A 12,964-nucleotide genomic window follows, 5' to 3' on the forward strand; every position below is an offset into this window, starting at 1 on the left:
TTTGCACTAGTGTGACTAGACAAAAGTCCAATAGCCACGTTTAGGATGCCACTAGGTACACTGACTGTTTGCTAGTATAATGGCTTAGTTAAAAAGAGTTTGAGTGTGTAATGCAGGCAGACGTGCTGCAAATATCTTTGCACTAGTGTGACTAGACAAAAGTACAATAGCCACGTTTAGGATGCCACTAGGTACACTGACTGTTTGCTAGTATAATGGCTTAGTTAAAAAGAGTTTGAGTGTGCAATGCAGGCAGACGTGCTGCAAATATCTTTGCACTAGTGTGACTAGACAAAAGTACAATAGCCACGTTTAGGATGCCACTAGGTACACTGACTGTTTGCTAGTATAATGGCTTAGTTAAAAAGAGTTTGAGTGTGCAATGCAGGTAGACATGCTGCAAATATCTTTGCACTAGTGTGACTAGACAAAAGTCCAATAGCCACGTTTAGGATGCCACTAGGTACACTGACTGTTTGCTAGTATAATGGCTTAGTTAAAAAGAGTTTGAGTGTGCAATGCAGGCAGACGTGCTGCAAATATCTTTCCACTAGTGTGACTACACAAAAGTCCAATAGCCACGTTTAGGATGCCACTAGGTACACTGACTGTTTGCTAGTATAATGGCTTAGTTAAAAAGAGTTTGAGTGTGCAATGCAGGCAGAGGTGCTGCAAATATCTTTCCACTAGTGTGACTAGACAAAAGTACAATAGCCACGTTTAGGATGCCACTAGGTACACTGACTGTTTGCTAGTATAATGGCTTAGTTAAAAAGAGTTTGAGTGTGCAATGCAGGCAGACGTGCTGCAAATATCTTTGCACTAGTGTGACTAGACAAAAGTACAATAGCCACGTTTAGGATGCCACTAGGTACACTGACTGTTTGCTAGTATAATGGCTTAGTTAAAAAGAGTTTGAGTGTGCAATGCAGGCAGAGGTGCTGCAAATATCTTTCCACTAGTGTGACTACACAAAAGTCCAATAGCCACGTTTAGGATGCCACTAGGTACACTGACTGTTTGCTAGTATAATGGCTTAGTTAAAAAGAGTTTGAGTGTGCAATGCAGGCAGACGTGCTGCAAATATCTTTTCACTAGTGTGACTACACAAAAGTCCAATAGCTACGTTTAGGATGCCACTAGGTACACTGACTGTTTGCTAGTATAATGGCTTAGTTAAAAAGAGTTTGAGTGTGCAATGCAGGCAGACGTGCTGCAAATATCTTTGCACTAGTGTGACTAGACAAAAGTACAATAGTAACGTTTAGGATGCCACTAGGTACACTGACTGTTTGCTAGTATAATGGCTGAGTTAAAAAGAGTTTGAGTGTGCAATGCAGGCAGACGTGCTGCAAATATCTTTCCACTAGTGTGACTAGACAAAAGTACAATAGCCACGTTTAGGATGCCACTAGGTACACTGACTGTTTGCTAGTATAATGGCTTAGTTAAAAAGAGGTTGGGTGTGCAATGCAGGCAGACGTGCTGCAAATATCTTTGCACTAGTGTGACTAGACAAAAGTACAATAGCCATGTTTAGGATGCCACTAGGTACACTGACTGTTTGCTAGTATAATGGCTGAGTTAAAAAGAGTTTGAGTGTGCAATGCAGGCAGACGTGCTGCAAATATCTTTGCACTAGTGTGACTAGACAAAAGTACAATAGCCACGTTTAGGATGCCACTAGGTACACTGACTGTTTGCTAGTATAATGGCTTAGTTAAAAAGAGTTTGAGTGTGCAATGCAGGCAGACGTGCTGCAAATATCTTTGCACTAGTGTGACTAGACAAAAGTCCAATAGCCACGTTTAGGATGCCACTAGGTACACTGACTGCTAGTATAATGGCTTAGTTAAAAAGAGTTTGAGTGTGCAATGCAGGCAGACGTGCTGCAAATATCTTTCCACTAGTGTGACTACACAAAAGTCCAATAGCCACGTTTATGATGCCACTAGGTACACTGACTGTTTGCTAGTATAATGGCTTAGTTAAAAATAGTTTGAGTGTGCAATGCAGGCATACGTGCTGCAAATATCTTTGCACTAGTGTGACTAGACAAAAGTACAATAGCCACTTTTAGGATGCCACTAGGTACACTGACTGTTTGCTAGTATAATGGCTTAGTTAAAAAGAGTTTGAGTGTGCAATGCAGGCAGACGTGCTGCAAATATCTTTGCACTAGTGTGACTAGACAAAAGTACAATAGCCACGTTTAGGATGCCACTAGGTACACTGACTGTTTGCTAGTATAATGGCTTAGTTAAAAAGAGTTTGAGTGTGCAATGCAGGCAGACGTGCTGCAAATATCTTTGCACTAGTGTGACTAGACAAAAGTACAATAGCCACGTTTAGGATGCCACTAGGTACACTGACTGTTTGCTAGTATAATGGCTTAGTTAAAAAGAGTTTGAGTGTGCAATGCAGGTAGACATGCTGCAAATATCTTTGCACTAGTGTGACTAGACAAAAGTCCAATAGCCACGTTTAGGATGCCACTAGGTACACTGACTGTTTGCTAGTATAATGGCTTAGTTAAAAAGAGTTTGAGTGTGCAATGCAGGCAGACGTGCTGCAAATATCTTTCCACTAGTGTGACTACACAAAAGTCCAATAGCCACGTTTAGGATGCCACTAGGTACACTGACTGTTTGCTAGTATAATGGCTTAGTTAAAAAGAGTTTGAGTGTGCAATGCAGGCAGAGGTGCTGCAAATATCTTTCCACTAGTGTGACTAGACAAAAGTACAATAGCCACGTTTAGGATGCCACTAGGTACACTGACTGTTTGCTAGTATAATGGCTTAGTTAAAAAGAGTTTGAGTGTGCAATGCAGGCAGACGTGCTGCAAATATCTTTGCACTAGTGTGACTAGACAAAAGTACAATAGCCACGTTTAGGATGCCACTAGGTACACTGACTGTTTGCTAGTATAATGGCTTAGTTAAAAAGAGTTTGAGTGTGCAATGCAGGCAGACGTGCTGCAAATATCTTTCCACTAGTGTGACTACACAAAAGTCCAATAGCCACGTTTAGGATGCCACTAGGTACACTGACTGTTTGCTAGTATAATGGCTTAGTTAAAAAGAGTTTGAGTGTGCAATGCAGGCAGAGGTGCTGCAAATATCTTTCCACTAGTGTGACTAGACAAAAGTACAATAGCCACGTTTAGGATGCCACTAGGTACACTGACTGTTTGCTAGTATAATGGCTTAGTTAAAAAGAGTTTGAGTGTGCAATGCAGGCAGACGTGCTGCAAATATCTTTGCACTAGTGTGACTAGACAAAAGTACAATAGCCACGTTTAGGATGCCACTAGGTACACTGACTGTTTGCTAGTATAATGGCTTAGTTAAAAAGAGTTTGAGTGTGCAATGCAGGCAGAGGTGCTGCAAATATCTTTCCACTAGTGTGACTACACAAAAGTCCAATAGCCACGTTTAGGATGCCACTAGGTACACTGACTGTTTGCTAGTATAATGGCTTAGTTAAAAAGAGTTTGAGTGTGCAATGCAGGCAGACGTGCTGCAAATATCTTTTTACTAGTGTGACTACACAAAAGTCCAATAGCCACGTTTAGGATGCCACTAGGTACACTGACTGTTTGCTAGTATAATGGCTGAGTTAAAAAGAGTTTGAGTGTGCAATGCAGGCAGACGTGCTGCAAATATCTTTCCACTAGTGTGACTAGACAAAAGTACAATAGCCACGTTTAGGATGCCACTAGGTACACTGACTGTTTGCTAGTATAATGGCTTAGTTAAAAAGAGGTTGGGTGTGCAATGCAGGCAGACGTGCTGCAAATATCTTTGCACTAGTGTGACCAGACAAAAGTACAATAGCCATGTTTAGGATGCCACTAGGTACACTGACTGTTTGCTAGTATAATGGCTGAGTTAAAAAGAGTTTGAGTGTGCAATGCAGGCAGACGTGCTGCAAATATCTTTGCACTAGTGTGACTAGACAAAAGTACAATAGCCACGTTTAGGATGCCACTAGGTACACTGACTGTTTGCTAGTATAATGGCTTAGTTAAAAAGAGTTTGAGTGTGCAATGCAGGCAGACGTGCTGCAAATATCTTTGCACTAGTGTGACTAGACAAAAGTCCAATAGCCACGTTTAGGATGCCACTAGGTACACTGACTGCTAGTATAATGGCTTAGTTAAAAAGAGTTTGAGTGTGCAATGCAGGCAGACGTGCTGCAAATATCTTTCCACTAGTGTGACTACACAAAAGTCCAATAGCCACGTTTATGATGCCACTAGGTACACTGACTGTTTGCTAGTATAATGGCTTAGTTAAAAAGAGTTTGAGTGTGCAATGCAGGCATACGTGCTGCAAATATCTTTGCACTAGTGTGACTAGACAAAAGTACAATAGCCACTTTTAGGATGCCACTAGGTACACTGACTGTTTGCTAGTATAATGGCTTAGTTAAAAAGAGTTTGAGTGTGCAATGCAGGCAGACGTGCTGCAAATATCTTTGCACTAGTGTGACTAGACAAAAGTCCAATAGCCACATTTAGGATGCCACTAGGTACACTGACTGTTTGCTAGTATAATGGCTTAGTTATAATGAGTTGGAGTGTGCAGAGGACAGGAGGGTACAGTGCCAGGATTGTGGGGCTCTGGGTAGAGGAATGGAAGCCTGCCTTTCTATTCCCTCCTAATGGGGAAATGCAGCGACGAAATCCCTGACCTTAGCTACACAGACGCTGTCTCTGTTTTCAGGACCTGTCACCTATGGCTCTGACCCTGCCGGTACGAGCCCTTAAAAGGACTGATAGAAAGTGCTATCCCTAAGCTGTCTAGCGCTGTGTATGGAGCGCATACAGCAGTATCGGCGATAGGACAAAGGACGGAGCTGGGCCAGTGATGTCTGACACCAAGGACGCAGAAGAGATAATGGCGTCCGGACGGGCAGATACTCGTTTTTATAATGCAGGGAAATGTGACATGGACATCCTATCACACATGCCGTTGCTTCTCTGGCTAAAAGTCCACTTAGCTGTGTGTGTGTCTGGGATTGGCTGACATGCTGGCCCGCCCCACAAGACGCGCGCGCTTAGGGAAGGAAGACAAGGGAAAAAAAAAAAAATGGCGATCGCCATTATACAAACAGCAGTGATCTGAAGGCGCTGTTCACGCACACTATACACTGAAATGTCATAATAGTGTGAGTCACAGAGTGACTTACACTATTACAGCGGAAAGCCAGCTAGGAATTAGCTGTTTTTTTGCTGCTAGAACCGTTCTCGAATGTTTCTAGAACTATCGAGCTTTTGCAAAAAGCTCGAGTTCTAGTTCGATCTAGAACAGGCCCCAAAATCACTCGAGCCTAGAACTGGAGAACCTCGAACCGCGAACCGCGCTCAACTCTAGAGACCTTATGTCTGTCGCAGTGCCCCAGTACCAGATGCCCAGTCGCCACTACTTCTCTAAGAAAGGTGTGCCTGCGCTACACCAGCATGTCGCACACAACATCACCGCTTCCTTGAGAAATTCTGTGTGAACAGGTGCATTTCACCACCGATTCTTGGACCAGTAAGCATGGACAGGGGCGTTACATGTCGCTGACTGGGCACTGGGTAACTATGGTGATAGATGGAGAAGGGTCTGCTGAACAAGTCTTGCCATCCCCACGACTTGTGCGTCAATCCTCTGTATGTATAAGTTCCTCCAACGCTTCTGCCTCCTCAACCTCCTCTGGGTCCTCTACCTCCGCCCCAAGCCTGCCTGGTCAGGCCACCAGCGTTGTAACTGCGCACAAGGAATCACGCACACCTCCTTACTATGCTGGCAGCAGAGCGCAACAGCATCAGGTGGTCTTTAGCTTGAAATGTCTTGGAAATAAGAGTCACACAGCGGCTGAGTTGTGGGCAGCTCTGGAAACTGAGTTTGGTAAATGGTTGTCTCCACTCAACCTGCAGCCAGGTAAGGCCGTGTGCGACAATGCTGCAAACCTGGGTGCGGCCCTTCGCCTGGGTAAGGTCACACACATGCCTTGTATGGCTCACATGTTGAACCTTGTTGTCCAGCAATTTTTAACACACTACCCCGGCCTAGATGGCTTTCTGCACAGGGCACGAAAACTGTCTGCTCACTTCCGCCGTTCAAGCGCCGCAGCTGACCGACTTGCATCGCTCCAGAAGTCTTTCGGCCTGCCGGTTCATCGCCTGAAATGCGATGTGCCGACACGCTGGAATTCGACTCTCCACATGTTACAGCAATTGTGGCAGCACTGCCGAGCACTGGTGCAATACGTCATGACGTATAGCCTGGGCCAACGAGATGCAGAGGTGGGGAAGATCACCCTGACAGAGTGGTCTCAGATCAAGGACCTATGCACCCTTCTGCACAGTTTCGACATGGCGACGAATATGTTTAGCGCTGACAATGCCATTATCAGCATGACAATTCCAGTCATTTTCATGCTGGAGCACACGCTAAACACTATTCGGAGTCAGGGGGTGGTTCAACAGGAAGGGGAGGAACTACAGGAGGATTCATATGCGCAAGGTATAACAACATCAACAAGGTCCAGACATTCATCATCACCAAGCCGGCAGGCATGGGACGGTGGGGGAGAGGGATTAACAAGGGCGCATGGCAGCAGGCAAAATGTTGAGGAAGGTGCAGGAGAACATGAAGAAATGGAGGACGAACTGTCCATGGACATGGAAGACTCAGCAGATGAGGGAGACCTTGGTCACATTTCAGTTGAAAGAGGTTGGGGGGAGATGTCAGAGGAAGAAAGAACGGTTAGCACCTATATGCCGCAAACACAGCAAGGACTTGGTCCGCATGGATGCGCAAGACACATGAGCGCCTTCTTGCTGCACTACCTACAACATGACCCTTGGATTGTCAAAATTAGAAGTGATGATGACTACTGGGTTGCCACACTATTAGATCCCCGGTACAAGTCCAAATTTTGTGACATAATTCCAGCCATAGAAAGGGACGCACGTATGCAGGAGTATCAGCAGAAGCTGTTACTCGATCTTAGCTCGGCTTTTCCACCAAACCACAGTGGTGCACGGAGTGAATCTCCCAGTTGTAACTTGACAAACATGGGACGGTCTCGTCATCAACAGTTTAACCGTACCAGCAGCACCGTATCTGGTGTTGGTAACAGCAATTTTATTGAATCGTTTCATCATTTTTTAGACCATCCTTTGCAAGGCCAAAAGAGACAAGAAGTCTGACACATTAGTTAACGGCTGGAGAGGATGATACAGGAGTATCTCCAAATGAACATCGATGCCATGACTTTGCAACTGTAGCCTTGCTCATTTTGGGCATCAAATCTTGAAAATTGGCCTGAGCTCGCCACTTACGCCTTGGAGATCTTGTCGTGTCCAGCTGCCATCGTTGTCTCTGAACGTGTCTTCAGTGCTGCTGGGTGTGTGCTGACAGATAAGCGCACGCGTCTGTCCAGTGACAGTGTGGACAGACTAACGTTCATCAAAATGAACAAGTCATGGATCCGCAAGGACTTTACTACCCCTGTGTCATCCTGGGGAGAGTAAAGGCTTGTGGATTTGGAATGTGCTTGATGCAAATGTACCTGTCAAGTTTGCAACTGGGGCACAAGTGCTGCCACTGAAGGGGTGTCTGTGTGGCCCAATTTTTGGAAAAAAAGGAGACTCTGCTTGGAGTAACCCTTGCGTTGTTTTTAAAAATGATCCAAGATGAACAGATCTGGGATCAGCAAAGACTTTGCTAGACCTTCCCCGGTGTCATGCGGGCGACAGCTAAGGCTGGCGTATTTTGTAATGTGCTTGATGCAAATCAAAACAACCTGTTTGCAACTGGGGCACAAGTGCTGCCACTGAAGTGGTGTCTGTGGCACAATTTTTGGAAAAAAGGGAGACTCTGCTTGGAGTTAGGCTATGTGCGCACGTCGCGTAAAAACATGCAGTTACGCTGCGCTTTGTAGCGCAGCGTAACTGCATGCGTCCTGCGTCCCCTGCACAGTCTATGGAGACTGTGCAGGGGCCGTGCGCACGTGGCGTTTAAGAGCGCAGCGCTTCGGCTACTGCCGAAGCGCTGCGCAAAAAGAAGTGACATGTCACTTCTTTCCTGCGCTTTGCCGGCAGCTCCTGCTCTGTCTATGGCAGGAGCTGCAGGCAGAGCGCATGGAATCGGCGCTCACTACGGACATTTCTGCAGCGATCTAAAGCGCACATGTGCTCTTCAGATCGCTGCAGAAATTTCTGCAGGGCTTGTACGCAACGTGCGCACATAGCCTAACCCTTGCTGTGGTTTTTAAAACTGAGCCAAGATGAACAAGTCATGGTTCAGCAAAGACTTTGCTACCTACCCCGGTGTCATCCTGGGGACAGTTAAGGCTTGCGTATTTTTGAATGTGCTTGATGCAAATCTACCTGTCAAGTTTGCAACTGGGGCACAAGTGCTGCTACTGAAGGCGTGTCTGTGTGGCCCAATTTTTGGAAAAAGGGAGACTCTGCTTGGAGTTATCCTTGCGTTGTTTTTAAAAATGATCCAAGATGAACAGATCTGGGATCAGCAAAGACTTTGCTACCTACCCCGGTGTCATCCTGGGGACAGGTAAAGCTGGCGTATTTTGTAATGTGCTTGATGCAAATCAAAACATCCTGTTTGCAACTGGGGCACAAGTGCTGCCACTGAAGTGGTGTCTGTGGCCCAATTTTTGGGAAAAAGGGAGACTCTGCTTGGAGTCCGCTTGCTGTGTTTTTAAAAATGAGCCAAGAAGACCAAGTGTTGGTTCAGCAAGGACTGTGCTACCTACCCCGGTGTCATCCTGGGGACAGTTAAAGCTGGCGTATTTTGGAATGTGCTTGATGCAAATCAAAACATCCTGTTTGCAACTAGGGCACAAGTGCTGCCACTGAAGGGGTGTCTGTGTGGCCCAATTTTTAGAAAAAAGGGAGACTATGCTTGGAGTCTCCTTGCGGTGTTTTACATGATTTTAGAAGGGCATGCCATGCCTATATCTGTGTCTCCTCCTCTTTTTCCTCGTCCAGCTGATTAGTTTTCGCATGGGTATTTGTCCTTGTCACTTTCCCTTGTGTTTGTGTTGTCTTGGGAGTTGTTTGGCACCTTTTGGACAACTTTGAGAGTGTTTTCCAGGTGTTTTTAGGTGTTTGTGATTGCCTCCGATTGTTTTCAATGGGGTTCGAGAGGTTCGTCGAACGGTTCGTTGAACGGGGCACCGTTCGACGAACCGAACTGAACTCGAACTCTAGGGGGGTGGCTCATCTCTAGTGATAACAGCACAGGTAAGACAAAGATATGTGTGAACGAAGCCTTAGGTTGACGTCGGACTAACGTATTCTCAGCTCATGCATGATGGGCGGCAGACAGATCGGTCAGAGGTAATGGCTTACATTTCTCTACATATAGACCAAGGGTGGGGAACCTCAGGCCCGCAGGCAGTATACGGTCCGCGATGACCTTTCCTGCGGCCGCCAGGCAGATTCCCACTGGCCGCTGTGCTCAGGCGGCAGCCATGTCTTGCTACCTGCTGGCCCTTTAAACCAACCTGGAAGGAGCCCATACTCTCTAGGCTCAACGATGCATACACTGAAGGACATACTTTGTGGGCGGGGTAAGCTTCCAATGTGCTTTCATCACATAGAAGAGGAGCGGTTGCCCCAGCGTCTTCCAGGTTTGTTTGTGCCCACAGGCCTGTGTGCGCTCCTCTCCAGCCTCCCCAGGACTCTTCTGTGGGCTCCTCTCCAGTCTGTTATGGATCTGATGCAGCAGTGAAACGCTGCCACTACAGGCACTCACTGGCTACAGAGCCTTCCACAGTATTGCTGCTGGGAGGAGGCTTCACTGTACATACAACATCTGACGGGGGGATACAGAACATCAACTAGATCCACATAAGGACTATACAGAACTCTTAATTCATGGATATTAAGAAATGATGAGGAGATTGATGGCCCAAACTAACTAGAGATATTCTGATTTATCGATATCCCCAGATGAACCCCAAGACGTTGGGGGGAAACGCGTCGGGATCAAGCTAGTCCTGGCAGGATAAGTACTAGGACCACATGTCCATCATCTTTTGAGTAGACCCTTTATTTCATGCATGTTCCCAGTTGCATAGCCATATAGGTTAATTTAGAAACTGAGAATTGAAATTTCAAGTATTTACATGAAATTTGGGTATAACCTTTTATTACCAATTATTTGACCATGACACATGACTGAGTCTGCACTCCAGCACATTGCACCTGGTGGTGGGATAAGATCATTTATAGTGACAGGGGCAATTAGGGCTAGCCGCCGAGGAACGGGGGGCACCCAAAAAATTAAGGTGTTTTTGACCTCCGTTGCCAGGTAGGGTGAACATCAGGGAACTTTTAGATCCCCTTAGTTCATCATTAATATACCCGTTAACGCAACAGGTGGTGTACACCCCTTGCCCACTGACCTATATTAGGACTTCACTGAATTATCACAAATCACGACTTGTTGATGTCCTCTTTTGATATATTTGGATATTATTCCATTTTTTCAGTATTGGCTTAGTATTTTAATGATAAAATAAATGTTACGTTTTAGAGAGTATATAATTCTGGTTTTCAAGTGCTCCTCTCCAGTCTCCCCAGGCCTCTGTGCGCTCCTCTCTAGCCTCCCCAGACCTCTGTGCATTTCTCACCAGTCTCCTAAGGCCTCTGTGTGCTCCTTTCCAGCCTCACCAGGCCCCTGTGCACTCCTCTCTGGCCTCCCCAGGTCTCTGAACTTCTCTCCAGCCTCCCTAGGGGTGTGTGAGCCATTGCAGCCTACCTAGGTCTCTGTGCGCTCCTCTTCAGCTTCCCCTGGGTTGTGTGAGCTACTGTAGCCTCCCCAGGGCTATGTGTGCCCCTCCAGCCTCTCCAGGCCTATGTGTGCCCCTCCAGCCTCCCCAGGCCTCTCTGCGCTCCTCTCCAGCTTCCCCAAGCCTCTGTTTGTTCCTCTACAGCCTCCCCAGGGCTGTGTGAGGTATTGTAGCCTCCCCAGAGCTGTGTATGCCCCTTAAGTCTCCTCAGGCCTCTGTGCACTCCTCTCAGGCCTCTATGCGCTCCTCTCCAACCTCCATAGGCTTCTGTGCACTCCTTTCCAGTCTCCCCAGGAATGTGTGTGCTCCTCTCCAGCCTCCCCAGGCCTCTGTATGCTCCAGTCTTCCCAGCCTTCACAGGCCTCTTCTGTGCGCTCCTCTCCAGCCTCCTCAGGGCTGTGTTAGCTACTGTAACCTCCCCAGGACTGTGTGTGCCCCTCCAGCCTCCCTAGGCCTCTGTGCGCCCCTTTCCAGCCTCCCTAGGCTTCTGTGCGCTCCTTTCCAGCCTCCCCAGGCCTCTGTATGCACCTCTCCAGCCTCCCCAGGCTTCTTCTGTATGCTCCTTTCCAGCCTCCCCAGGCCTCTTCTGCGTGCTCTTTTCCTGCCTCCCCAGATCGCTTCTGTGCATTGCTCTTCAGCCTCCCTAGGCCTCTTCTGTGCGTTCCTCTTCAGCCTCCCTAGGCCTCTTCTGTGTGCTCCTCTCCATCCTCCCCAGGCCTCTTCTGTGCACTCCTCTCCAGTCTACCCAGGCCTCTTCTGTGCTCTGCTCTCCATCCTCCCCAGACCTCTGTGCTCTCCTCTCCAGGCTCCCAAGGCATCTTCTATTTTGTGTGCTCATCTCCAGCCTCCCCAGGCCTCTGTACGCTCATCTCCAGCCTCCCCAGGCCTCTGATCGCCCCTCTCCAGCCTCCCCAGGCCTCTGATCGCCCCTCTCCAGCCTCCCCAGGCCTCTGATCGCCCCTCTCCAGCCTCCTCAGGCCTCTGTGTGCTCCTCTTCAGCCTCCTCAGGCCTCTGTGCGCTCCTCTCCAGTCCTCTTCTGCCTCCCCAGGCCTCTTCTGTGCGCTCCTCTTCAGCCTCCCAAGGCCTCTTCTGTGCGCTCCTCTTCAGCCTCCCAAGGCTTCTTCTGTGCGCTCCTCTTCAGCCTCCCAAGGCCTCTTCTGTGCGTTCCTCTTCAGCTACCCAAGGCCCCTTCTGTGCGCTCCTCTTCAGCCTCCCCAGGCCTCTTCTGTGCACTCCTCTCCATCTTCCCCAGGCCTCTGTGCACTCCTCTCCAGCCTCCTCAGGCCTCTGTATGCTCCTCTCCAGCCTCTCCAGTCCTCTTCTGTGCACTCTTTATCAGCCTCCCCAGGCCTCTGTGCTCCTCTCCAGCTTCCCCAAGCCTCTGTATGCTCCTCTCCAACATCCCCAGGCCTTTGAGCACCCCTTTTCAGCCTCCCAGGCCTCTGTGCGCCCCTGTCAAGGCTTCTGCGCTCCTCTCCAGCCTCCCCAGGCCACTTCTGTGTGCTCCTCTCTAGCCTCCCCAGGCCACTTCTGTGTGCTCCTCTCTAGCCTCCCTAGGCCACTTCTGTGCGCACCTTTCCAGGCTCCCCAGGCATCTTCTGAGTGCTCCTCCCGAGCCTCCACAGGGCTGTGTGAGTTACTGTAACCTCCCTAGGACTGTGTGCCCCTCTAGCCTTCATAGGCCTTTGTGCGCGCCTCTCCAGCCTTCCCAAGCCTCGTTTGTACGCTTCTCTCCAGCCTCTTCAGACCTCTTTTGTGCGCTCCTCTTCAGCCTCCCCAGGCCTCTTCTGTACACTTTTCATCAACCTCCCCAGGCCTCTGCGCTCCTTTCCAGCTTCCCCAAGACTCTGTATGCTCCTCTCCAGCCTCCTAAGGCCTCTGTATGCTCCTCTCCAACCTCCCCAGGCCTTTGAGCACCCCTCTCAAGGCCTCTGCACTCTTCTCCAGCCTCCCCAGGACTCTTCTGTGCACTTTTCATTAGCCTCCTTGGGTCTGGGTGAGCTACTGTAGTTTCCCCAGGCCTCTGTGCATTCCTCTCCAGGCCTCTTCTGTGCGCTCCTCTCTAGCTTCCTCAGCCTCCCCATGCCTCTGTACGTTCCTCTCCAGCCTCCCCATGCCTCTGAGCACCCCTCTCTACCCTCCTAAG

This window comes from Anomaloglossus baeobatrachus, chromosome 11 (genome assembly GCF_048569485.1).
Source record: "Anomaloglossus baeobatrachus isolate aAnoBae1 chromosome 11, aAnoBae1.hap1, whole genome shotgun sequence".
In the NCBI taxonomy this organism is placed as follows: Eukaryota; Metazoa; Chordata; class Amphibia; order Anura; family Aromobatidae; genus Anomaloglossus; species Anomaloglossus baeobatrachus.